At 35.4% G+C, this 23,973-nt stretch overlaps 1 protein-coding gene across 1 annotated transcript in view; it reads right to left on the bottom strand.

Moving 5' to 3' along the window:
- The window catches only part of LOC120628676, a 135,121-nt gene extending 119,986 nt beyond the window's left edge, over window positions 1–15,135 (bottom strand). Inside the window, exon 1 of the mRNA XM_039897230.1 lies at window positions 14,867–15,135. The gene's annotated coding sequence lies outside the window, so the exon portion shown is untranslated. The remainder of the gene's footprint in view (window positions 1–14,866) is intronic.
- Window positions 15,136–23,973: the final 8,838 nt, after the last annotated feature.

Genomic DNA, 23,973 nt, shown 5'->3' with positions numbered 1-23,973 from the left:
AACTTGCCATACGCATACTTTCTTGGAATCCAATAGAACCTTGTTTAGCTGACCTACATATTTTACTTTCTTAAGTTTTAAAGTTAAGGTAAGCTTTCTACCTATATTAAAACTTACTGTCCAATAGGAACTCAGCAACGTTTTTTGTTAAATATTTTCGTTACTTTTATTGCAATTATCAAAGTATAGAGTATTTAAACACTAGAAGTGCCTACGGTATGAGAAATAAAAACAGAGAGAAATAAATTAAAGGAAGTTTTTCTTAGGGCTCGTTCACAGCTTGTAATGATTTTTTTTGAGATTACATATTTTTCATCGTTTTTCTTGTTTAATATTGTTTAAATAATTGTAATATGGTAATAAGATGCATTAGGTTTAATTTCTAGGATAAGAGCTCCAAATCGCCATTAGACCGGCTGTCAAGTTTGGCGAGATATTAAATATAAGGGTAGTTTGCTCTAAAACCATATCTCCTATGTGAAAGGAGCCCTGTGCCAAACGGAACATTGTAGGCTAAAGATGATGGTGATGATAACATTCTGCCTGCATTCGTGCGTGGGTGCTGAGCATACACAACTTAATACTGAACAACTTATTGAGAGGTATTCTCTTGAAGTGTGTTCGTAACGTTAATTGTATGATTGAATGAACAAATTGACCGTGAAGGCTGCGTTAAGTAAGTTGCGATTTCATAGCGCACACTAACTGTTTCCACGCCTATTCATGAAATCTCAATTACTTTGTTGGTATTTGAGATCGATCATTTAAAATAATATTTATTACTACTAACGTAGTTCTTGTTAATAAAAACCTGTTTTTAGGTAAAATTCTATTTTGTAAAAATATTATTTTCTGCAATTTTTTGGCTTTGGATATAGCTAAAATATTAGTAGTCGTGAGTTTCAAAGATTTCTTTTTTTTTTAATTAAAAGGCCCTTTTAAAAATGCCGATCTCATCGTATCTTTAAGGTGGTGTGTTTATTTTTATAAATTCAAATTTAAATATGTTTCATTCATGTGGACGTATCATTGTAAGGTGATGGTGATAGATACATTTGTTAACTTAAAATTATAGCTAAGAGGGTTCCAAACACGCCCTGGTCTAGAAACTAGCTCAGCTAACTTACCCTGGTTTTTTTGAAATAAGATCAATACCCAAGCTTTGTTATCATACGTGTAACTGTTCCTATACTCTAGAACTATCTAGAACTAGCAAACTTCCGCGATTTATTTGTCAACTTTACTGAATTATGAAAGAACCGAGAACACGGTTAGATTTAGTAAAAAAGTTTTCTACAAATTTAATTTAGTCTTTCCGGCGGTAAATAGACGCAGATGATTAGTGATTACAACCAAGAATGTCATGCAAAGTACAATCGGCCGTGTGACGATAAATAAAAATACATGTCCATAATTACGTATGCTATTCAAAGTCGTAAGTGTTCAATCTGTTTACGAAATCTTGCCAAACTCGTCCATATCAGATTTTGGGGGCATAAATAATTCATGAGCGTGAGACCGCACAATGGGGGTGGCGGAATCAATATTTATGGACTTTATTAAAGCAAATATATCTTAATATACGCGCATGAATAAAGGAGACATTGTGACTGACATAACAATGTCCACAGTACAAGACCGATGTTATATGTTAATAATAATGTTATGAGAACAAGACAATCTTGCAATACTTGTGGAAGAACAAGATAAAATTAACAACTAAAAACCGACAAATAATAATGCAACAAACAAATAATGCCACCTCGGTTTTTTTCTGTAATGTAATAGTACGCTGTGTAGGTAGGTTATAAAAATCCAATATGGCGTACAAGACAGCCACTACGACGACAAGAAAAGATATGACAAATACTTGACCTTTCTTTAAAAATTACAACATGAAACACTTCAAGGAAATTGGAATAATTATTGATTTTCGGATGATCTCTGAACTTGTGCCAAAAGACATACCTCCGTGCTTAATTTGTATACCAGTCAGGGAAAGTTGAGTTTGAAGGTGAAAAAATCTAACTCAACGTGAGCGAAGTCGCGAATAGAAGCTACTTACTTTTTAATTCTTTTTAAAGTAGGTAATAATTTGCGGTCCAAACAGATGGCTCACCTGATGCTTTGTGGAAAACCATTTCCTATAAAGAGCGCAACACTTTCCAGGGCAGGCCAGAAGATTACAAAGTTTCGCCCTATACGTGTATCTGTAAACCTGAGGCATATCTCACAAGCCTTATGTCCGTGTATTTACACCGCCAATCAGGCCCTTCAGCCTGGAACACGGCGATGCTACTTGACGGCAGAAATAAACATAGCGGCAGTACTTCCCTGGACGAGCTCTGTCAAGAAAAGCTCTCCTTCCAGTTTAATTCTATACTATTAGGTATATATGTATATTGTATGTTTGGCAATACGCCAGTGCTGTTATCTCTGGAAAATTCACTGACATACCGATTTCGATAACATAATTGAATTAACCATTAAGGAATCAGGTCAATAATCTGATTTTACGGTCATAATTGTATTCAGTAAAAATCTAAAATTAATGAGACTATCAATCAATTCTGTTCTCTATTGATGAGAACTAAATATCTTGACACCGAATAATTTTGCATAAATATGTTGCTCATTAGATACTATGTTTTAATTCGGTAACCCAGTTAGGGTGTAAATACTATTTTAGGACTTTAAAAGAATAGTAATAATCGAAATGTTTTCAATTGTGTAACGTTGACATGCAAAATTAAATTACTGTAAATAACACATAAAAAAGGCAATGTATTTTTTAATTAACAATTTTTTAAATAACGAGGAGTAGTAGGAAATAATATTTAGATAAAACGGTTCAGATTTTGTGACTGGTTGTACTTAAATTATGTCTAAACAGTCTAATTTTTTGAAAAGTTACAAAAAACTTCGACGTCTCACATAAATGACAACATAAGATTACGTAAACACTTTGACAACTTAAAAGTCGTGTCGTATCTATTCATGCGTCTATTTTTATCACTCAACCAGGTATAAAAGGTCTCTAAGCAGTACTCTTTGGTCTGGCTTTTAATAACTCGAGTTACAAGGTCGATAAGTACACAGAGGTCACGTTAAATTGGTTTATTCTTCGTGAGAAAAACTTAACAACCTAAGTAACTTAGTTTTAATGAATGTAAAATCACGTTACGCAATTACCTAAGTACCGAAATGCATTCACTACAAGAAATTAAGATGTTACGTAGTAGTAAAAGGCCTATTCCAAAATGAGAATCAAACAACATAGTTTTTCATAGAGAAGAAAAAGTGTATGTTATGACTATATAAATCATCATCCTCCCGCAATGAGAAGGGGTTAAGGCCTAAGTCCACCACGCTGGCGCAATATGGATTGGTGGACACGATTACTTCGATAAAACTTTCGTGACAAAAATCAATAGTTAAAGTTACCTCTATCGCAAAATTGCAGTGACGTTTTCTTATTTATTTTAAGAGAAAACAAAAAAAATCTAAAATTTTTGTTGTTGCCTAAAAAAAATTAAAAAATATGTTTAATTTTATTTAGGCAACTAAAAAATGAAATTTGTGCAAAAGTAGAAGTAAACGGAGCGGTCATACAACACTTAACGTCTCGTTTTAGTTTGTAACCTTCCGAATTCGAATCCGGTCATAGTACGCTTTTAATTCTAAGAGCTTTTTTCATCGTCAGCTTAACTGCAAATTTTAGCACATAAGACTCGATAAATTATAGAAGGTATTAAAAATTTGAAAACTCAAAGAACAAGAACAGATTTATTTATTTTGTAATCCGTGTTTCTCGCCTTCTTAATTCTGTTTATAGTGATCCCGAATAAGTTATTTTATGGTAATATGAATAGTATACGTAGCAACCTATTACATAAGCTGTTGCATGTTAGGTAAACTTAATTTTTCGGTATAGCTTCTTGCATTTTGCTGGGTTCTACTAGGTACCCTTGTGTATATAGAACTTATCTGTGGCAACCTGTTATTAGTTTAAATCAACCAATAGAGAAAATTAAAGAAAAATTAATAAAATAAAATAAACTCCTCTTTCCCCTTGTTATTCCAAGCCACAGACCATTGTTTTAGAGCTATTTTGATACGGTGTAATAACACCGTTGTGTTATAGTAGAAGTTCTTATTTATCTCCAATATAAAAAAAGGTATCAATGAGTAGTATAAATACTATCGAGTGATGAGTATCTACACTTTATAGATATAAGTAATCGACCGTATCGAATCGTTAACTATATCTGAGACAAGTTATTAAATAGTACTTACTGACATTTAAAAAAAAACCACGGGATCGACCCTCAAAGTGGGAAGTAAATAAGCAAATGACTTTATATTAAACATAAACAATATGTTGAACCTATTTAGACAAAATAATGTAATATTCTTGTATTTCATGTGTCATCTTTATGCCAAAAAAAATTGCCAAGACGACAAATGTTTCAGGAAACATCCCAAGAACACCGGCGGCTTATCTAATTCACACTTCCTTTGCTGTCATTTATTTATGCACTCGATGCCACTAACCTATGTCCTTACAACTCGGTCAAGAGCCAAGTTTCGCACGGTTGATTTATTTTCCTCATTTGTATAGTGTCGTCACCAAACAAACAGTGACCTTTGAAACAACTATTTGACAGTGTTTCTTGTAGTAATAAACCAAGTGTAAAGTTAGTTCTGATAGCTTCCTTAAATTGCTAGGGTGGCATTATTCACTCTACAAAGACGTAAAATTGAGACATACCTAAAAATCATCAATAGCCTATAACAGTCCACTACTGCACTAAACCTTACCCACGACCCAGCAAAAAGCACCTATATCCAGCAGTGGATATCAAACAGTTAAACTGATTATAATGATTCCAAGATCAAACGAGGAAACTCTGAGATGAGGAGGGTTTAGCCCGACGTAGACGTAGCCCCATTTTGCAATTTGGAGACTTCCCATCCCTTGGAGAACATTAAGAAGAGCTCTCGGGCATGCGAGTTTCCTCACGGTGGGAATAGAAAACTTGCAATGATATTTATTTCTATTTAAACAAACATATCACATATTCTGCAAGAAATATAATATCAATTAAACGAACGACTTAAATTTCTAGCCTAAAAATAGATACAGCAAAAAATTTACGTAGGTACCTAAAATCCTCCAAATTAAAATGTCTAAGAAAAGAAATATGATAAATGTGTTGGTGTAAATTCTTCAATACGCCTGCTGCTGAGTCATTGCTTAACAAGTCCGCCTACTGTACTTATGAGTGTGACTGAATCGACTTTTGGAAAAAAGAATGGTACCTTTAATCAAAATTATTCAAATCAACCGATGCATGCTTACTGCTGGACAAAAGGTTGTCCAACAATATTGGCTGGCTAGCTATGCTAAAAGTCCCTAAGCAGACGTTGGAGAGAGCTATCTCTATTCGTGATCAAACCAGAGGTATTTCGTAGATTAGCCAGAATTATCGATATATCCATCCAGTCGTGAAGCTGAAGTGGCAATGGTCGCGGCACATAGCTCGAAAGGTACCTACTTCCTACATATCGGAATAAAAATCTAATCAGATCAACTCCATTCCAACTGCACAGTGTATTGACAAACACTGACATTCTAATAGTTAAAATGTTTGGCTACAGCTCACAAGCTTCTGGGACGATTTTCAGGCCGGATTGAACAATTCTCTGTTAAGAAATTTTCATTCATAATTGTCACTGTATGCTCCCGTGACTCTTAGAACACGTTATATGCTGGACACTGGTGTCTGGACATCGGGACGCGGATATTCAAGCAGTACGAGTAAATGCACAGGTAGAATCGCTGCGCAGGTTGTCGCCACTACCCATGGCATAGTTGGTATATTTTGTTTTAGTCGCTAGAGAATTTGCTGTTAGAGCCATGTGGAAACACTTAATCTATGCCTTTCTCTGATAATGGTCAAGGTTCTCTTTTTGAGAGAGGAGGTTTTGCACAGCTTTGGGACATTAAAAGGCTGACGACGATGAGGGTTATAATTTACGAACAATAAACTGTCAAATTTACTCACGGGAACGGGAAGGTCTTGTGGATATGAAATATTAATTTTTACGTCGCTGTCTTTCAAATAGAGTTTAAAATAACCTAATCCATTAAACCCTAGGTGAAGTATCCTTGCATATGTTTTATGATAAAGTTAGCAAAAGTAACCGTATGGCCTATAAAAAACCCTTAACTAATTAATCGCATGTTCCTACAAAGATTACAATTTAAATATAAAACTATACTATTAAAATAAATGAGTCCACGGAGTACCTCGTTTTTACCATAAACAACCAAGTCGATTATGGTCATCAATGACAAAGTCGCGGCGCTTCCGAATTCCAAACGACGTGAGGCCGCACTCGCAAAATACGAGACTATTCGTAGGGTCAACCAGCAACCTCGTCTGTCTGTGTACGTGCTGGATTCATAGCAGGCCCACGTGACATAAATACTACTTAGTTACCTGAAAAGGTTTAATAGTTTTGACGTAAACGCGTTACAAATTGAATAATTTATATTTTACTTGTTGTTAAATTCTAATTTTATGGTGAATTTATAAGACGCACCGCGGAAAATTGCGTAGGATGACGGTATCATAAACTAGGTAGATATTTAAAGGCAAGATCTAAGTCCACAATAATTACTCGGGCCGCCTTATTGTGGAAGTTATTTATTTTGTATTTATTATAAATTATTTTTGTCGAAGTTTTATTTCAATTCAATTTCTTGCTCTCTTTTCGAAGCGTTGCATTGATAATAATTCACTGTTAATTACCACGATCACAAAATTACAGACGTTTATCTTACGCAGTAAAAGACATTCCGCCGTATGTTCTAAATCCCTAATCTTTTGAATTTAAATTTAATCTCTGCTATACTGCTACCTTTATACTGCTGCCTTGTAGTAATGTATCTAGAGTTCTTAGCTCGTATTATTTTTCTTTTATATTAGAAAGGAGTAACCTATCTAGAGGGTTCGACAGCGACCAAGCTGTGACTTCGATGGGACCCGCTATACTTTGGTGGGTCTAAACTATGGCAGAGTGAAGTGAATACACAGGTTCAGAGACATAGATTTTTAAATGGGTGTAAGTCCCGCGGAACCACTCCATTTTCTCAACAGACTAGAATACATCAGCCATTTTCTTTATTAAGTTAACCACCGCAAATTTGGCCTCCCGATTGATTTCCGCACGTCAGACTGTGAGATCATAATTTCTTTGGTTGGTGACATTAGTCCATGCGTTGAACATGTCCACCTTTAAGAACCTTAGAATAAAAAGCTGTATCGCATGTAGGTATGCATGTTGCATTACCTACTTCCATTAAACTAATAGCACCTAATATAAAATGATTAGTCGTCGTTCTCGCATGAGTTGTGATGCAGATGAAACAAAAACAGGGGCAAGGTTAGTTTCGGTCACCAGGCATGACCACCAAAGAAGTTCCTATTAAATAATTTAGGTAATATTATTAAGTAGAAATAAACCAAATATATTGTTGAAAGTGTGTTTGTTTGCAGCAAAAGATTTCCGTCAGTATTGTAGGTAATTTATTTAAACAAATTTGTCATAAACTGTAGGAAATATAAAATTTAACTTGATAGAATGATAGACAGGAAAACATAAAAGACATTCTTAGACATAGTAGACATAAAGTGTTTCTGTTCTATTCTTTATGAGTATCATTTTTTCATTATTAAGTTTGGAACCTTAAAAAATGTATACAATGGAAAGGATGTCTTCGTTTTGTATCTACTTACTAAAGCACAAAAAAGTTTTTATACTTTAATTAAATAAAGTGGCAAAAAATAAACAATGGTAGAACATGATTTATTATATCATTTAAATACGTCCTACAAGACAAAGACAAAGATTGATCACTATTTAGGCAGAGGCATTACAACTTGGAAAAAGCTGACATATTCAATAGGTGTAACCCAAGATGGGTTAAATTTAAAAATGTTATTTATTTATTAAAACATGAATGCTGAATAACAACATTTTTAATCGGTTTATCAAAAATCAGATAATCAGCTGTATTAAGAACAACATTTTTTATTTAATTTAAGACATCGTGCAAGGTTCTACATTAGCTTTATAAACTATTTAGGTAGGAACCACGCGAACTAGATCACGGCTATCGATTTAAACTAACCTGGCATTATCGTCATTGTCATCATCAGCTTATTATTGACCAACTGCTGGGAACAGGCCTTTCCTCTCACAAAAGTAAAGGGTTTACGAGCAGAGATCTACAACACTGCCACAATGCGGTTTGGTGGGCTTTAACGACTATTATATTATCACAATAATATGGTAGCGACTCGGGTAGGACACCGTCAAATTTACGACTCGAAGCTGGTACTGACGTTTTTTAACAGAATGAAACCCTAGTCCTTGCGATTCGTAGTTGAACCTGTCAATCACGAGACAGAAACAGTAATACTGCTATTAAATTCTCGTGAGTTATAATAATAAATTAATTGATCTAAATGTTCATTTGTATCTAACAGTATAAATTGTCATGATGAAATAATTATGTGCTTATATCAAAATTCATTTATTTCAAGCTTTCAGAAGCCAGATGAGAGAAAATGAATCATGAATACAGTAAGCAAATGTTGGATCGAGTCATAATTTCAGAGATCAATGATCTAGATGAATCCACGCAATAAACAATAACATTAAACTTGAAACCAATCACCTCGCGATGCGTGGGCGCAGCAATGACAAAGTACAACAGCTGTCATTATTTTACAATCTAATATAATAACGCCTCTGCATCATACTTCTTGTCTCGTTTTTTGTGCCGACGATTGAAGTGGTAAGGATTCAGTCTGACAAACTGTCATTTATAGATTTTTTAACTCTATAATTTAGTGAGTAAACAATTCACGTTTTATTATTCTTGTTTATTGCTGGCTATCAACTTGGACCCAATCGTTTTTATGTTGATTCGTCATTTCGTTCAGGTCTCATCGTCATCAGCGTGTACCATAGCCCTTTTTGGAGGCTTACCTCAGTCTATAGCCTATGCCCTCCCAATTTCGCATTTCGATAGCATTGAGTCTCGATCTACTTCATATATCCGGTACAATTATTGCATTCCAATTGATGGGGATTTACGCCCGTCGGACTGAGACGTCATAATCTTTTGTAGTTGCCGATGTTAGTCCATGAGTTGAATCTGTCAAATGTCCAACCCACTTACCTAAGTCTTAAAATTATTATGTGTTGAATCCATCGATCACTAATGGTCGAATCTAATTTGAACAATGTTCTGTTACTATTTCGCTCAGTACCTTTGTTATAAATAACTCCGTTCTGGACCCATAAATATGGGTTTTTTTTTATCTATGGAGTCGCTAGGGTTTGAGACCTGGCGTAGATATTCTTTAGATCGGAAAATTATAGAGAGTAATTATGTAGAGACAACTCTGACGATGTAAGCCGTGCTATGTCGCATGTGTCGCACTGGTTTACTGTCAATAATTTACTATTAAATACAAAAAAAACTAAGTGTGTGGAATTTATTTTACCAAATGTAAAGAAAGTTAATAAAAATATAAATGGAGAATCACTAAAAATGGAAGATTCCACAGTTTTTCTGGGCATGACCTTGGATTGTAAGCTTCAGTGGGGTACCCATATAGATACACTAGCAGGTAAACTAAGCTCGGCTGCCTACGCCGTCAGGAAAATTAGACAGATTACTGACGTAGAAACAGCAAGTCTTGTTTACTTCGCGTACTTTCATAGTGTGATGTCTTCGGGATCTTATTATGGGGCAAAGCTGCTGATATTGAAACTATATTCAATATTCATATTGCAGAAAAGAGCTGTACGGTCAATATATAAACTTAAATCACGTGAATCCCTCCGTGAAAAATTTAAAGAAATTGGTATACTTACGGTAGCCTCACAATATATTTATAACAATATAGTATTTGTAAGAAAACATATTAGTCTTTATAAACAAAAAGTGGATATAAACAGTCGACTTACAAGAAATGGTCATAAATTAGTGGCATCTGCATATCGTCTGCGAAAGGTGCAGAAGTCATTTGTGGGATTGAGTATACGCTTTTATAATATGATTCCTAAGGTAATTTTGGACCTACCAATGCATAAGTTTAAAGAATGTGTTAAAACACATTTATTACAGCGAGGTTATTATACAATTGATGAGTTTCTTAATGACAAGGTTGCTTGGAAGCATCCGCCTCCGCTTTCATCTCTCACAAGATGGAAAAATGAATGTTAAAATGTAAAATGTAAAATTTTGATGTTGGAAAAGAGCAACTGCTGAGTTTCTTGCCGGCTTCTTCTCGGTAGAATCTGCCTTCCGAACCGGTGGTAGAGTCACTACACACGGACAGACTTGACGTTTCAAAAGTGCTTGTATTAGGCCTACTTGAAATAAATAAATTTTGAATTTTGAATTTGAATTTTGAATTTTATACACATCATACTTTAAGTCCAGGACATAAGAGGTTCTGATACGATCATCTGTGAATGGCGTTACACAAATAATTCATCATTAAGACGTTTATTATCCCGCAGCAATGGCTTTGCCTCTGTTACGGGGAAGGGATTTGAAAGCTTTTAGTTGAAGTCGGACTAAATACTGAATATCCATTCGGACGTAATGCCACGTTTATCTGTAAGCCCCTTAGAGGCTAGACCCTCCAAGCTACTCCATACGGGTCGGCGGGCTTTGGGACCGACAGATTCACGTGCACGGGACTTAAACAAAGCTAATTTCCTAACTCCTGGACGAAAGACACAGAAAACGCAACTTGTGATATGCAGAACCATTTTTTCCATCCCCGACGGAATGCGGTGATACTCACGGACGGAATTATAACTCTGTAGACATAGATTAATATTCAGGCTTTTATTTTCTGAAAATGCGTTATCCAAACTAAAAAATCCTAAAAATTGCTTCTATTTTTTTCCATTGTGCACTTATGCGATTAGTCTAGACCGCGATTATGGTAAACCGCAAAGTCAACATCAGTTGCGTAATTGCCCTAAAAAAATATCTTCAGGGTTCTTAATTGTTTCTTGAACCCAGTACTAGAGCTTTTGTGAAAGGGCTCGTCCGGCGACGTTCTGCCGCCATACTTATTTCGGCCGCCAAGCGGCATTGCAGTTTTCTGGTCTAAAGGTTGCACGCTTCAGATTGTTGAACATGGGCGACACTTCTTTTTTTTTATTCCTCTACTTCCTCTTCCTTGAAAGCAATCTCACCAAGGTCAGTGTTGATGCAGTCTAAGATAATAGCGGGCTAGCCTGTTAGGGAGTATGGTAGTCATAACCCTAATCGGTTTCTACACGACATCGCATCGGTACACTAAATTGCTTAACGGTACGTCTTTGGCGTAAGGGTGGTAACTAGCCGCGGATATATTTCAAGTTATATTAACGAAAATTGGTATTTTATTCTTTCGGTTATCTCACGTTATATTGGAAATTCTTTGCAGACCAAGTTGCTGGCTAGTTTTATTTAATTAATTTTTTTTTTAAATCTAATGTACAAGTAAGCTCTTGATCTCATCTGATGATAACTGGTATGCAGTTTAACATCATAACGATTATGGTAACATCGTACCGGGACGTTAAATCACTTGGCGGTGCGTCTTCATCAGTAGGATGGTAACTTCAACTAGCAACGGCCACAACCTTTGCCCAGACCACACCAGAGAAAATTCAGAAATTCTGAATTTCCAAATTGCCCTGCCAGGAATCGAACCAGGAACCTCCTGCTTTGATTCACAGCACCGTTGTGCCAGGTAGGTCGTCGAAACTTTTTGGCACATGTTCGTTGAATGACCTGCGAAGAGTGATTCTGTTAACAGGAAATGGTTTTTCTTTAAATTTTTATATCTACTTATAAGCATGGCTCACTAGCTAGTGAGCCATGCTTATAAGTAGATATAAAAATTTAAAAAAAAAAATATGGTGAAAGGAGAGACGATTCCGTGAATGTATTTATTCAGTAAGAAAAAAAACATTGTGTGCTTAATTGACCCAAGTATATTGTCTTTTGCAATGCATTTTGCTAATATCGTTTGATAACATTTTTCATATGTAGTCAATTCTATCCGGCAAATGGGCACTCAAATCACTGGGTATTACCAAGCAAACTGGTTTATTGCACTTCGAATACTAATCGCTGTTAAACTAATTTCATAATCAGATACGAAATAACGAACTTAGTTTAAGGCGACCATAACGGTATTTAACGTATGCCGCTTGGTAACGGCAGATCAGAATCAGCATGGGCAGCGTCCTTGGTGCTACTTCTACCATCTACCTGCGATAATCAAACTGTCTGCCCAACGTGATGGTTATGGGCAAACCCTCCCGTTGGGAGAGGTCTGAACTCCAGCAGTGGACTCTTATACGCTCGGGGATGGAGTGCAGCGAAGATAGCGTAATGCTCCCACTATCCCATTCCCCATACATTACTTCACTGAATATGTCTGTAAATTTTTAATTATTTTTTCAAAGCATGCAACTTTTGTCTATGTTCTCGTATGTAGTTATTTGAATTTTAAATTAACACCAGATGTGTGTTGCCGCTCATGTTGTCCTAATCCTAAGGTTGCCTGGCAGAGATCGCTACTAAGCGATAAGGCTGCCTTTTGTTTCGACTCCAATCTTTGTTTGTTTTTCTCTCTAACCTTCCTTTACTTTTCTTAGTGGGTAGTGGTGTACAAATAAATAATATAAATAAATAAATAAAAATAAAATAAATTATTAAAAATAGTAATTTTGATAGATTAAGCAATAATATCAGAACAAAATTAAGATTAAAATTTAATAATTAGCCTATTAGCGGAAACATGACACAATTATAAAATCTAAGACAAACGTTTAGCTAATGGGTCCTTGCGTAGCATTAGACATCTAAGGAAAACTAGTAGTTCCCTATAAGGAAGTTTGTGATTTTCTAAGGCTAAATTTAATTGGTTAAAATGGTTCACAGCCTCGATATCTTAATTTTTAACACCTCTATCTTTAACTAAGGATCCTGAGGTATTTCAGAGAAAGAGATTGTAAAAAAAAAAAATTTCATGTCAACGCAACTTGATAAAAGGGCTTTTAGTAAAAAAAATAAGAAAGAAGTTTGTCAGTATTATTATATCCGAAAAAACTCAATTATAACTTAATTTAAACAGATGAAATAGGGGAAGAAAGTTTGTATGAAAGTCTATCATTTTTAAGATATATTTCAAGTTGTATCAACGAAAATTGGTATTTTATTCTCTTGGCTACCGCTACTTTTATTTATCAATTCCTTTTTTTTTAATTAATGTACAAGTAAGCTCTTGACTCGAATCTCATCTGATGATAACTGGTATGCAGTGTAACATCATAGCGATTATGGTAGCATCGTACCGGAACGGTAAATCACTTGCGGTGCGTCTTCGTCGGTAGGATGGTAACAACCACTAGCAACGGCCACAACCTCTGCCCAGACCACGCCAGAGAAAATTCAGAAATTATAAATGCCCACGCCAGAGAAAATTCAGAAATTATAATTCTCCTGCTGGGAATCGAACCCGAGACATCCAACGTAAAACCACAGCGCACACCACTGTACCAAAGAGGTCTTCAAATATAATATTAGGTTTTCCCCTGAAATTGTCAGTATAAATGAAGTACATTTACAAGTTTTTGATATTATTGATTTGTAACAGACTACTATAAGAAATCAATAATCTATTTTAAAGTTACTACTTAGGTATGTCATGATGATAGTAATGACTGGTGAGGATTATCATATGTTAAGAATACATAAAATACGAACAAAGTCGTGCGTCAATGAATAAACATTGACATTGCGTATTTGCATACATCGCACTGGCTTCGTACCTTCGTATACCTGCCATCAAGCGTTATGTCATATCTAATCTTAACAACTTACTGTAGCGGAAATGGCCTTAAAAGGACATTCGTTGTAGGCATCATTGATAAAAGGAGGACTTTTTTCCATTCCTGTTTGTCACTTATGTCCGTTCTTTCGAGAAGATTCCTAGACATTTATCACACACTATCACACTATCACATCGATTTTCACTAGGCAACATATAAACTTACTTGTGTATGAATCTTACCCCAAGGTAAGGGAAAAAAAAGATTTTTTTTTTTCATCTTTCAATTCAGTTTGCGAGTCCCCTATACTCTACTATCCGCCAAATCTGTGTCGTAACTTTGGACGCCGCCTAACGTGGCTATACATCACACAAGAGTTCGCGAAACGTTTTGTTTGTCTAGGAATCAACTAAATCGCTAGGCATCCTATTAAGGCCGATTATTATATTTATGGATAATACATCCAGGCCAATTGTCTCATACTCTCCTTCTTCCTTCTCATACGCTTCTTTAATACGGGTTGTTGAACTTTTTTCGATTTGAATCTTTAAATAAGTACATATATATAAATATTACACATACATTCATATAAATATATTATAAATAAGTACATAGTTTGTATGCTAAAATAATCATTACCATATACATAATATCAATAATTCACCGCATACAAATTTTCGCAAGAAAACTGTCAGATTTTTTTAAAAAGGACGTTTTTTATTTGCTGTGAATATTTAAACATTTCTAATATATTCAAATATTTAGCAACATATTGGCTATTGAATTTGATATTAATGGCAAAATTAGGAATCAATGCTCAACGAAAGATATATAACTTAGTCGAATGAATAAATATGAGGAGAATAAAATAGAGATAAATAGATACTTAAAACCATCCACCAACTTTAATTAATAAACACAACTAATGCACACATACCTTTTGTAAATAAAAAGCCGACACGTGCACCCTGAATGAATGAGATAATTTACACTTGTTTACAAAATAGTCAGCGAAACGTAGAGCTGCACAAAACGTACAAAACCTTGTCAAAGTTGCAATCTACTTTTTTACATTTACTTCAACACTGCACTCAAACACTTTAAAATATTAATCAGACACTTCACTTCGACTTTTCATTCAGAAAAGTCGATAAATCGATTCGGAAAATTATGGCGAGTGATCGATCGAAGACGCGCGTTCGCGACAGAGCAATACGACATGACAAGCGCAGAAACCTGCGCGCGCGCAGGAGTGGGGGCCTCGAGGACCAACGCGCGTGGTAGCAACCTTACCATAAACAAGCTCTTCTAAATAATAAATATTTCAGCCTTGCATTACCGTAATTCTGATGAAAAATTCAAGCTTTTTTAGATATCTTAGTTTATTATGCTAATCAGGCCTTTTTTTAAACTTAATTGCTTTCATTTCTGAGTCAAAGAAAACTTTTCTTTATTCAAATACCATATCAGATAATCCGCTTCGAAAAAAAGTATTTTTAACAAACTAAGTATATTATAAAAAATTTTACTATAATAGCCTACGAAGAGTTTAAGCCAGAACTCTATATGATATCATCGACTAAAATTCACTTTTCAACCAAACTTCCAATCTTGTTTTACTGGTTTCTAATACGTGTTTTATACGTTATACTTATCGTTAATATTCTTAACACGACTTAGGAATTTTGCGTTTTTAAATTTTATTATCAACTCCCAAGTTAGTAGTTTGTAATACGTAGGTAGGGAATTAATGATGCGGAGCAAATACTCTTGGTAGTTTAACTATTAAACAACTTATCATCATTCTGTTTTATTGATTCCACTACAAGTAAGCCGTAGGTACTAATCGCTTTCTAAGCGACATCGTACCTGAACGCTGAAGCGCTTACCGGCGCGGTAAAAGTAAGTCTTTGCCGGTAGGTTAGTAACTACCTACTGAAGCGTCTTACCCGACCAACGCACATAAGCGGCCAAATTAAAGTTGATGCTATAACTTCCTATTCCAATTTCAAATTGGTTTTGCTTAGCTTAGCTTATTCAAAAAAATATATAGGAAACATTGTTTATGTATTAGAAGTTTAAGATTCGCAAAACACAAACCGTGGGAGGACGGGCTTCCTGGCAATTGACTTCGTAGGCCCAAATGCATACCAATTAGGCGTAGGCGTCGCTCTACATGGATATTATCGTTGATTTCATAACACTTACAATTACGCCGAATAGGTTAACTACATTTCATTATTTCCGTAATATATCAAGCAAAGAATTTAAGAAATTCTCGATTTAGTAGATAGAGTGGTTTAAAATCAAGATTAAATAGATGTAAGACAATCTTTTACTCTCATAACCTGATACAGTAAATTCGTGATGAGGATCAGTATATAGAAACAAAAAATGAAGCAATTATCTATTCACTTTATACGAGGTTAGAACTATAAGTTTATAGATTTGTCCACTTCAAGAGTTACGGAATGATCGGTCCCTTTGCAGTCTCTTGTTATTTGCAAATAAAAAAAAATGAAATTATAATAAATACTTTAAAAAGGGGAATCACGTATTTTAAAATTTCAGCTGATTGCTTTGTGATAATTTGTGATAAAAATAAAAAAAGTTTTAAGTTTTTCAACAGATAAATACTTAACATAAAAACCACAGTTAGCTATAAACAATCACAACACATCCTATACCATTTGGCCGCCTTATCACTATATAGCAAATCTCTTTCAGGCAACCAATGGTGTCTATATATTTTCTATAGCTGTGTATAAACACAGCTATAGAAAATATTGTAGTTGGTGCATATGTAACTTATTTATTTATTTATTAATTTAAACATCTTTATTGCGTAGTAAAGGAGAAATTACATCTATACTTTAAAAAAGATTAAAAGCAAAAGGCGACCTTATCACTAAAAGTGATCTCTGCCAGGTAACCCTAACGATAGTAGGAATAATATAATACATAAATTTACACACTTAAGTAGGTACATACTACTAATAACTAATATAATAAATTATTAAAAGAGATAAATAAAATAAGATATATATATATATATATATATATATATATATATATATTTACAATAGATATATAAGTACACATTTACAAATATGACAAATAGACTTATGTTTTGGTATATTTATATATTTACATAAGGTCACATTCCTTTATTGATACCATAAACAGTATACTATGCGTTAACAAATTGGACTAAAAGATACTATTAGTAAAGAAACCGGGACAATTTACAAATAGGGTAGCCATCAGGCTACCCTATTTGTAAATTGTCACTTTGCAGGTGTGGTATATATTTTATTAGTTTAGAAAAATATATACGATAGTTGAAAATCTACTACTACTAATACTAAACTACTTCTAGTATATTTAATGTCGTAACGCTCTTTAATGTATAACTCAGTTGAAGATTAATTTATTTTTAAATTATACATCACATTATGCAAATATGGTAGCACCTGGATGTATAAAATAAAACTACGAGTATTTTAATGGATTTATAAAAGCTCGCCTCGTTGGTTTAGTGGTTAGCATGTCTGACCGATCCGACGATGCTGGTTCCATTGCGGGGTCGGTCGGTCCAAAAAAAATGATATTTTTTAATTTACCTCAAGAAGTTCCCGGTACCGGAACTAGCCAGATGGTCCACGTGCATCGGTGAGCATGTTAACCCGTTGGTACTTATTACTAGCATTCATCACCATCATCATATCGACCGATTGACCTTCACTGCTGGACATAGGTCTTTTGTAGGTAGTTATACCAAGGTCTAAATCCCAAGGTCTTGTGCCGCTTGGGTCCAGCGACAGCGACTCGTTTCATGTCATCGGTCCACCTCGTCGGGGGTCTACCAACGATGCGTTTTCTGGTGCGGGCTCGTCATTCCAGCACCTTAGGACCTCTACGTCCATCGGTTCTCCGAGCTATTGCCACTTCAGCATCGCGACTCGTTAAACTATGTCCATAACTCTGGTTCTCCTACGAATCTACTCATTCCTGATTTGATCACGTAGAGATACTCCGAGCATAGTTCTTGTATGCCATGCCGCTGTGTGACTCGGAGCTTTTTTATGTTAAAACCCGCCGACGCACTTTGAAGAAACGTGGCAGGTCTTAGCCTCTAATCCTATGAGAGTGAACTAGGGAGGACTGTGCTAAGAAGCAGAAATCAATAGGAATCAATAGAATCAATTATCAATAGTTAAAAAATAATGATGCCTAACTGGTGTCGAAAACAGTCTAAATCGGAATAATCCTTTGTCATATTCTGTTCCATTTGAATATCACATAAAACAGTTACAACTCTAAAATAATCATGATAACGGTTTTTTTCTGTATGTATATAGTAAAATCACATAACGCGATTCACGCATAGGCAATCAAACCTGAGCAATCACCAAGTAGGTACCTATTTAGCTTTTTTTCTGGTAATATATACGTAATTGATCGTAATAGCCATGCATAATCATTGCTTTCCTGTTCTACGATGTACGCGTTATGTTCTAAAATAATGCAACAATTATGACAATAATGATGCCCGAGTCATCAGATACGCCTAATTGAGAACGCACGCACATAACCGCTTCATTGAACTCCACGATTATAATCACTTAGAAATGACAAAGTGAACCGATTATTTACTTATATATGATGATATTATTTTTTAATTAAACATTTAAATATCGCTTGCTTTAACGGTGAAGGAAACATCGTGTAGAAACAGGTATGTCTGAGAGTTCGCCATAATTTTAACTGCTCCGCACTTGGCCAGTGTGTTGGACTGCGGCCTAAACCATTCTGATTCTGAGCGGAGACCCGTGCGGCCCGTGCCCAGTAGTGGGCCATAGATCAGTTGATAATGGTGATGATGACAGAAATGGAATATAGTCAAGAAATGTCAAAGAATGGTATCCAAGGACGTGAAAAGAATGAACAGCAGACATAGGAAAATCTGGGAAGTTGATGTTTAAGCAGTGACGGACCAATCTTTAGGTTTAAGTTTGCAAACGAATTTATCATCACCCCCTCACAATTATTTAGACATATATGTATGAGCTTTCCTGAAAATTATTTATATTATATTTTTTATTAATATACCACTTATGTACCTTATTGTATTAAATGAAAACTAAACATACAGATCCGAAAATAAATAGTTTGTACAATTATTTCAAAGTTGGACTCACTATGAAATAATTCAAATTCCAAATTCAAACTATTTATATTACTCTGTTAGTGGTTTTTTTAATTATTTACTTATTTATGTATATTAAACTAGTTATTATACATAGTAAGTAATAAAGTTTGTCTCAAACTTAATAATATAAGGTCACCGACTTCCCGAAAAGGCTCGATCCGGTTTGCAATTCACATCGCCCACATATATGTATACGAATTCGATAATAAGCCCATAATGTTATTATTATATGTATCAAATGAGCACTAAACGAACCTAATGGTTTTGAAAATATTTAAAAACGTTTTTATAAAGGCGGAAAGCACAGGGAAAAATTTTGGATTTTATAATTTCTGTATTTTCTCTGGTCTGGTCGGAGACTCCGGCCGTGGCTAGTTACCACCCTTCTGACAAAAACATGCCGTCAAGCGGTTTAGCATTACGATGCGACGTGGCTTAGAGGTATGGGTAACATAACTGCCGTACCCCGAACAGATAGACTGATACCAGACAAGCTAACATGTTAGGACTGCATCATCACTTAGACGTAGGGGAGTTAAGAGCTAACGTGTGGTGGAATAAAAGTAATAATAAATAAAAAAGCTTTGTTTAAGAAAAATCAGAGTTAAAGCTGGCTATTAATTTTTGTTTTTAATGTCATTAAATCGATTCATCTCAGCATCACAAAATAAACTCAAAAAAATATGCATACTCTGCTCATTTGCAGTCCCATGAATTAAGCAATCAATTCCGAATGTGTCGTAGTATATGCATGAACAACAATGAGCTTGTAAATCTTGATTACACCTATTAAGTTGTTAGTAAGGACGTTGGCAGTAAGGCAATAGGCGTAGCTCCATAAACGGAGTGTAATGTAGGCAAAACATGGCTCACAATATAATAAACTAGGTAGCAAATCGTGGTGATAAAGATATATAAAAACCAAGCAAAATTTCATGATGTCTGAGTCATTTGCAAATTTAATGAAAAATGCCAATGCAATTTTTGGCATTGATACATAATTTAAACTATTGTATGTATAAAAAAGGCTTCCGACTTACATTTCCGGTTAAATAATTGTAGGTCAGTTCAATATTTAAATTTTATGCATCTCCTTCGTATTAATTTGCTTTTACTGAGCCGCTAGTAACTTTGAGATTATGTATTGTTTTTTTTTGTACAACTACAGACCAGATTAGAGAAAATTCAGAAGTTTTATATTCCAAATCGATGTATGCATCTTGAAGTTGACCCTAAATTAGTACGCTGCCGCGGACCCCGTGTTCTGGTTCTTCTTTCGGTCAGATATCTTGCTCTTCTTGCAGTAATCTCTCTATAACTACAGCTTCAGAGCATTCTCAATTATGGGCCAATGCAAAGGATTGTGAACGAGCAAAAGTAGCATTCCCTAACCTATTCCAACATCTAAATGGCTAACTACTTCGCGTGGATAGAGGTAAACTCAGGAATGCGGTGGGAGTAATAACAAGGCGCTTTCCCTTTATAGGTGTCACCTACAGCTCGCTTTGCAGAGTATGAAGGAAGGCAGACGAAACACCAAAGCTAGGCTTCTGGAACGAGCTTGGGTGACTGGACGAACTGAGGGCCATTTCGGCGCACAACAAGCGATGTGCTTACGTGCGGAAACTGCTCAGAGGAAACAAGAGAGAAGAAGAGAATTAAAGCTAGGCTTTTACAGTTCTGTAAATTATTCAAAGAGACATAGTCTCTTGAACAGTCCGTGTTGCCAGTGATGACTCAAGGCTCTGAAACGTTGTCGCTTACTGTGGACTTCTTAAAAGGGCTCCAAGTCACTCAGCGAGCGATGAAAAAAGCAATGGTTAGATTGTCTCCACGTTAACAAATCTGAAACCGACGTAGCTCAACGAGTCACGAAGCTAATGTGGTAATGACACGAGGTAGCAGATGTACGTTGTGGTCCCCAGGTGCTAGAATGTCGACCCCGCACCGCAGCGTTGGGCGGCCCATAAGATGGAAAGACGACATCGAGCGACTTACTTGGAACAAGCGGCCTAGGAACGTCGATTTTGGAACTCCTGACTTCAATTCAACAGTGGACGTCATTCGGTTGAAATGATGATGATTGAATAAACCAGAATCATCTCTATCTTAATGCTATATTTTAGATTGAGATCAAGCAGTATGTACCCATAAAATTTGCATTAACATTTATAGAAGTTAGTCATCGTAGTCGACCACAAAGTATAAGCTCTCAGTTCTACAGTAACCAACGTGAAACATTCCACGTTTCCTCAATATTCACATCCTATCTGTTTTGAAATCGCACGTCTAAACACTTTTAACCGCAGAAACACATTGTGTGATTCTCCCACACCTCAAGTTTAAGTTTATGGCCGAAAGTTGTAGTAGTAAAAACATTCCCACTAGTGTGAATCCATACTTCCACACTCATATTCTAAATACGAAAGTATATTTGTTTGTGCGGCCGATTGGCGCAGTTTGCAGCGACCCTGCTTTCTGAGTCCAAGGCCGTGGGTTCGATTCCCACAGCTGGAAAATGTTTGTGTGATGAGCGTGAATATTTTTCAGTGTCTGGGTGTTTAAATGTATATTCTAAGTATTTATGTATATCACTAAACAAACACACAAGCTAAGCTTACTTTGGGGCTAGATGGCGATGTGTGTATTGTCGTAGTATATTTAATTATTTTATTTATTTATTTATTTATTTATTTGTGTGTCCTTACTTTACGCCCTAACTGAGAAACCATTCGACTTGATTTTTGGCATAGAGTTGGTTGAGAGGACGAAGAGTAACATGGCTACGTGTTAACCCAGGAAAACTAATTCCTAGTATATCATATCACAACATATAATTAGGAATATGCGGCTGATTACTACCAGTCTCAAATGTTGACAACCTCCTTGACGCAGTGGTAAGCGCTGTGGTTTTAGGTGGGCGGTCCCAGGTTCGATCACCGCCAGGGCAATTTTTAATTTCTGAATTTTCTCTGATCAGGTAGGTATAGTGGGAGGTTACCTGTGGTCGTGGCTGGTTACCGCCCTAACGAAAGCCTACCGATTTAGCGTTTCGGTACGATGCCGCGCTGAAACCGATTAGAGGTATGGGTTTAATTTAGCTGCCATACCTCCTAACTGGCTAGCTCATCATTTTATTTACCCTGCAGACTGCATACACAGTTTGTTTACCCGGGACAAAAATTATACCCAGTCCATCTACAATGCATGCGTTACTTCGTCAGATCGGTGCAATGGTTTAGCCGAACAAAGGTATTTATTTTACAAACATACAGACACACATTCTCGTTAATAATAAATGTCTTTAGTCGTAGAACATACAAAAATCAAAAATTCAAACATAAATACTTAGATATTCACTTTATTTTATATTATATGATTTTTATATTTTTAAAAACACTTTAAGCTTAAAGTTATTTAAAACTTGTTTACATAACAATACAAGTAAACAGTTGTAAAAGGTGATCATACGTAGGTAAGTAGGTAGTTATTTTTAAAGTCGAAGCAGTCGTAGTTTTTAATCAGTTGCGTCGATCTGTTTTTCTCTGTATTAGATGCATATCTACGACTGCTTTCTGAGTCCAAGGTTGTAAGTTCGATTCCCACAACTGGAAAATATTTGTGTGATGAACATGAATGTTTTTCAGTGTCTTGAGTGTTTATCGGTATATTAAGGTATATTATTGGTATTTATGTATATTATTCATAAAAATAGTCATCAGACATCTTTGTGCACATGGCACAAGCTCCTGCTTCTGTGTAATACACAAGTCGTAGTATATTTATTTATTTTTTTAGACTAGGAGCCTACATACCAAAGGAGTTGGCTTATATGCAGGGCTCGTGATACTCTTATTAGACCCATAAACTTATGCCTATTTATAGAACATTAATTCAACTTATGCTAATGATAAGTTAGAATATTACACTGCCTGGTTGGTCGATGGTGGCACGTGTCGAGCTAGAAGTAGTTCTCAGTACCAGCCTGGAGATAGTTAATGACCACCTTCTTGTCTCGAAGAGCACTTTAAATTACCGTTAATGCACAATTTTTTTTAGAATAATCGTTAAATCCCGCCAACCTGCTTCTGAGCTCCTACTTGATGTCCCTTTTTATGGCCTGTACTCAGTTCAAATTATAATTCAAAATTCAAAAAATAGTCAATTATATTTAATAGTCAATTAGCTTAAGCACAGAGAAGAGTCCAGATTTCCTGAGTGTCACCGCGCCTTCATAAAAACAATCTTTCTAATACTTTTCGTTTCAAATATAACATAACGGATGCATTCATAAATATCCATGTTTTTTTCTATTTGTTTTTACTTATTTCAACATATTTGTTCGTCTTCTATTTTTAAAATGAAATATTTCACACCAAATATTACTTACTTAATGAAAACATTGTTTACATAATTAGGCAGTTAGTTAGTTAAGGCAAGTTATACAAATTATTGATTATATAGGCACGCTTTTTTCGTAGTTATAACAGGTCATGTAGGTGCTTCCTTAGTCATTGCAATGTGGTAGGCGCATCACTATTGTGCACACGTCACAATCGCTAATCAAACAAGGATCGGCGCGCGTCGGCGTCGGCCCACCGATATGGCGAACACGTTCGCAACGCATAAAACTTAACAAGGAAACCTGTGTGTCACTTTTAAAGGGATAATAGTTGCCGTTTTTGTATACCACTACAGTCACTGATTACGCCAAATTGATAAGACAAAGGAAATACCAACGGATTAAGTACTGTAGGTACAACTAGTAACCTGATTTTTTTCAAAGAAGCCTACATTTGATGTGAAACATTTAATGCGATGGGTCAGACCGG

Source organism: Pararge aegeria, chromosome 13 (genome assembly GCF_905163445.1).
Source record: "Pararge aegeria chromosome 13, ilParAegt1.1, whole genome shotgun sequence".
Classification (NCBI taxonomy): domain Eukaryota; kingdom Metazoa; phylum Arthropoda; class Insecta; order Lepidoptera; family Nymphalidae; genus Pararge; species Pararge aegeria.
This window is presented reverse-complemented; position numbering and strand designations above follow the sequence as displayed.